The following is a 5,418-nucleotide window of genomic DNA, read 5'->3' on the forward strand; positions in this document are numbered from 1 at the left end:
GATCTGAAGAGATGCTGTGGTTAAGAGCACTCGTTGCTCTTGTAGAGGACACAGGTTCAATTCCCAGGCTCATTAAAGATGGTTATCTTTAATTCCAGTTCTAGATAAGATGCCTTCTGACATCTGCAATTATCAGGCACTCAATGGCGTAAATTCATACATGCATACATACATGCATACATACATACATGCAAACAAAACATTCACACAAATCTTTTAAAAGAACAAAACAAAAATATGTAAGTTAGCCTACTCCCTATAAAATAAATAAACCAGAGATGTGCCCTGGCACTACAATAAACAAAGTCTTAGCAATTTTCATCAGTGTATTTATAAGTTTGGGCAATTTTTCCAGATATGCCTTACCTCATTACAATGTTGAGTTATTATTATGTACTTATTTTACAACAGAGTTTAGCTATGTAACCCTGGCTGGCTAAAAATTCAGTGTGTAGACAGTCTTGCTCTAACTCACAACAATCTTCCTGTTTTAGCCTCCCAAATGCTCCAAGAGTGAGGATGTGGGCCTTGTAAAATGGTTTAGTGTGTTTTTACACCTGACAGTCTGTGTGTAATCCCCAGGACCACATTGTAGAAGGAGAAAACCGACTCCCAAAATTGTCCTCTGACTTCCACAGGAATGTCATGACCTGTGCCCCCCACAGTGTGCCACCCCCCTGTTCTTTAAATTTTAAAAATTAAATGGGAAAGCAAAAGAGGGTTGAATTGCATTCTTGTGGTCTCAGGTCTTTTTGTTACATTTTTACACTGCTGGGGATACAGTCTAAGACCTCATACTGTACTGCTGAGCTCTAGTCAATCTCCTTTCTTCACTCTTTGAATTACTGAAACCCTCCAAAAGCTTGTTCGTCTACTAAAGTGTGATGGACTAGAGGTTGATAAAATTTTGTCATCATATTCATTCATTTATTCATTCATTCGTTCATTCATTCATTCATTTGGTTTTATAAGACAGGTTTCTCTGTGTAGCCCTGGCCATCCCAGAACTCACCCTGTAGACCAGGCTGACCTCAAACTGAGAGACTCTACCTCCTGGGTGCTGGGATTAAAGGTGTGAGCCACACTGCCCAGCTGTTGTTTTAGTTTTAGCTTGGTAAAGTGCTTACTATGCAAATATGAGACCTGAGTTCAGATCCCAGCACCTCATAAAAAGTATGGTGTTTACAATCTCAGGGCCGTGGAGAAAGTCCTTGGGACTTGCTGGCCAGCCAGTCTAGCCAATCAGCATGCTCTAGGTTCACTGAAAGATTTTGTCTGGAAAAAATAAGATAGAGAGCAATTGAGATAGACATCTAATACGAACCATTAGGTTCGTGCACACATGTATACACAGGTACACATATGTTGCAGGTTTTTCCCTGTCCAATCATATTAGGGCAGTGGCAGGCCTGTGATTGGCCAGGAAAAGGGAGGCGGAGCTAGGGTTGGTCTCAGGAGGGAGAGAAGAACTAGAATGGAGGTGGACATGGTGTTATCAAAAGGTTAGAATAATTAGGTTTAAGTTTTATCATTATCAATTGGCTCTGAAATTATTGTATTGGCATCTTGTGAAATGTGATATTATTAATACATAAATCTAATTGGTTAACTATAAGCTTAAGAGTCTTGATTCAGCCAGGCGTGGTGGTGCACGCCTGTGATCCCAGCACTCGGGAGGCAGAGGCAGGCGGATTTCTGAGTTCAAGGCCAGCCTGGTCTACAAAGTGAGTTCCAGGACAGCCAGGGCTATACAGAGAAACCCTGTCTCAAAAAAACAAAAAAACAAAAAAAAAAAAGAGAGTCTTGATTCTATCGGGTAATTAGGTGTTGAGTTGGCTGATCTTGGGGTGTGTGGGGGTGCTTTGTGGAAGCAAGAGGAACTCGGGGGAGCCATCGTCTGAGAGATGGCCCGGCAGGAGCCCTGTGTCCACGCTGCGCCACAGAGTTGGTGGGCCAAGAGCCCACACAAGTGAGATCACCTGGCGTGGGGGCTAATCCCAGAGAGTTGGCGGCGGCAGCAGGAGTGCAGGATCATAGCCTGGCACCTCTGCGAACTGGCGGGTTCCTTTTAAAATATTTCCCGCAACTCACATACATAAAATAAAATAGTCTATAACACATGAAGTATTTTTATGAAAAATTGCCAAATTTTCCAAAAGAAATATAGAGTAGTGGGTTTTTTTTGTTTTGTTTTGTTTTAATATGTTATTCATTATTTATACCAGTACACTGTAGCTGTTTTCAAACACACACCAGAAGAAGAGTGCATCGGATCCCATTACAGATGGTTGTGAGCCAGCATGTGGCTGGCTACTGGGAATTGAACTCAGGACCTCTGGAAGAGCAGTCAGTGCTCTTAACCGCTGAGCCATTTTTTGTTTGTTTGTTTTGTTTTGTTTTACAAGTCTTTTTCTAACAGAGGTGGGGAAATGCCTTATCGCTTAGTAGTGTCTTTCAATATCAGTTCCTGCAGAGGAACTGATTTTAGTTCCCAACACCCACATAGGTAGCTTATAACCACCTGTAACTCTAGCTCCAGAGGATGAGACACACAGCTCATCTGGCCTCTCTGGCTACTACACTCACATTTCCCCAACACATACTTAAAAAATAAAATAGACTGTTAAAAAATTAAACAAACTTTCTGCTAACTTTCCGTTTAATAGAGGACAGAGTAACACACTTTCTTCTTGAATCTGTTGAGGTATTGATAAATGCGTTTCCTTTAAGATTAGTGACAGAAGATTCTGAATTATATCAAGAAATTTCTATATTCTATTACACTAAAACTGGGTTAGCCTGTACTTGGAATAAATCTCTTGCCTATACAGTGGGTTATTTGTAAATCACTGGTTCACTGAACTATGCAGATCTTCCAAGTGCTTCACATTCATTAGATCAGAAATAAATGGGACATGTGTTGTGAAGCTTTTCCTAGGGAGATGTGAATAAGAACCTGTTCACTCCAGATAGGGTCCCAATAAAAGGCCAAAATAATTCCCCTCTAGTCTAGCTTGGTGAGGCTCCTTGCAAGAGCATGAATAAAGGGCTAGGGACAGGCCAATGGGCAAATTAAAGGCCATTCACACTGAATTGGTATTCTTTCTTATTCCTTGTGTGTGTGGCCCCTTGCATACCAAAGGCCAGAAGAGGACATCCTAGTGTCCTGTGCTATCATGCTCTGTGTCACAGAGTCTCTCTGAACCTGGAGCCACTAGCTCACCTGGTAGCCCTATTATGGTTTTAGAAGTAAGGTCTTGCTTTGTAGCCCACCTTGGCCTCAAACCCCTGATCAAAACTTCCTGCTTTTTAGCTTGCTTAGAAGTCAGATTACAGTCACTACACCCTACATGAATTTTGTTGTTGTTATTGTTTTGTTTTGTCTGAGTCAGGGTTTCTCTGAAACAACCCTGACAGTCCTAGACTTTGTAGACCAGGCTGGCCTTGAACTCAGAGATTCACCTGCCTCTGTCTTCCAAGTGCTGAGATTTAAAGGCATGCATCACCACATCCTACAAGTAGTGGCTCTTAATTAGAGGTGATTTTGTCTATCCATCAGGGAACATTTGGAAACATCTGGAGATAGTCTGGATTGCTACAACTTATTGTGTTTCTATTATCTCATAGAGGGATATTGCTAAGCACATGGGTAACAAGACAGCACTTCCCAACAAGAAAGAATTATCAGACCCAAAAATACCAATGATACTGAGGCTGAGAAATAATATGGGTAGACTGGAGATATGCCTCAGCAATTAAGAATATGAACTATTGGGGGCTGGAGAGATGGCTCAGTAGTTAGGAGCACTGACCTTTCTTCCAAAGGTCCTGAGTTCAAATCCCAGCAACCACATGGTGTCTCACAACCATCTGTAATGATATCAGACACCCTCTTTCCATGTGTCTGAAGACAGCTACAGTGTAATTACATATAACAATAAATAAAATATATCTTTAAAAAAAACTATTCTTCAAAGAAGATTTGAATTCACTCCCCAGCACCCACATCAGGCAGATCAAAAACCTCTTGTAACTCCTGTTCCAGAGAGACTCAATCCATGCCTTGTTTGTGTAGTGTATGGACACACCTCTGCAGGCATCTGCAATAATGTGCACATACCACATAAAGTACAAACTAACTGAGAAATAATTAAAAACCAAATTGTGTTTGGCATGGTGGTGTACATCTTTCATTCTAGCACTTTGGAGACAAAGGAAGAAACTGGTGGATCTCTGAGTGAGGCCAGCCTGGTCTACAAAGAGTTCCAGGATGGGCTGGAGAGATGGCTCAGTGGTTAAAAGCACTGACTGCTCTTCCGAAGGTCCTGAGTTCAAATCCTAGCAACCACATGGTGGCTCACAACCATCCGTAATAAGATCCTCTTCTGGTGCATCTGAAGACAGCTACAGTGTACTAATATATAATAATAAATAAACCCTAAAAAAAAAGTTCCAGGATATAACTCGATCCTGTCTTAAAATAAATAAATCAATCTTAAGGGAAAAGGGGAGCTGTTCTGATTCTTGCCTCAGTTCCATTGGTTTGTTTTGCTTTTCAAGTTCAAGTTGTTATTTAGGTGAATCTAGGTGCATACATGTAGCAAGTACTCTCCAGTGGGTTCTGGGGATTGAACTTGGGTCACCAGGCATGGGTGTAGCAGCCTCTACCCACTGAGCCATCTCACAAGTCCCACTTTTGGTTTTAGCAGGCAGGATCTCGTGTAGTTCAGGCTGGCCTCAAATGTACTATGTAACTCAGCAAGACCTGAACTACTGCTCCTCCTTCACCTTCCAAGTACTGGGATTACAGGCGTGAGAGCCACCATGTCTGGCTTCTTGGATCAGTGTTGAGTCCTTTAAAGAATTGATGGAAACCACCAGGTAGACAGGATGCAGCAAAACAGAGAAATCTATGGGTTCCAGATGCTATGTGATAACATCCTCAGTGTTTAGATTGGTGGAAGCTAAGGGTCGGTGAAGACCTCCCCAAAGGCTTTACATATAGTCACAGGAATGTTACAGAAGTGAATGACTATTAAGGGGACTGAAGGTGGCCCAAGGTCATCTGCCTCTAGATGGACAACATTACAACTCTTTAATTCAAATCAGTCTAGTCTTACAGAATCTTTGACATAAACATGTTTCTTGTTTGTTTCCTGGGAACTTTCTAATCACAGTATAAAGTTCAACAAGAGTTTACGAGACTGGGTTACAACTCAAATATGCCCAATCCTGTTAAGTGTAGAAAGTGTTCAGTAGCGTTCAGTTCCAGCTGTCCAGTAGCTTTTGCATCAGGGAGCTTTACCTTATTCTTTTGTAGTTTAGAATTTAGCGAGACTCAAGTATCTTCTAAGCAAAATTCTGGGTAGTTTCCTCCTTTGAATAACACAAATTTCATAGTTTAATAATACCAGGTGA

Source organism: Mus musculus, chromosome 4 (genome assembly GCF_000001635.26).
Source record: "Mus musculus strain C57BL/6J chromosome 4, GRCm38.p6 C57BL/6J".
In the NCBI taxonomy this organism is placed as follows: Eukaryota; Metazoa; Chordata; class Mammalia; order Rodentia; family Muridae; genus Mus; species Mus musculus.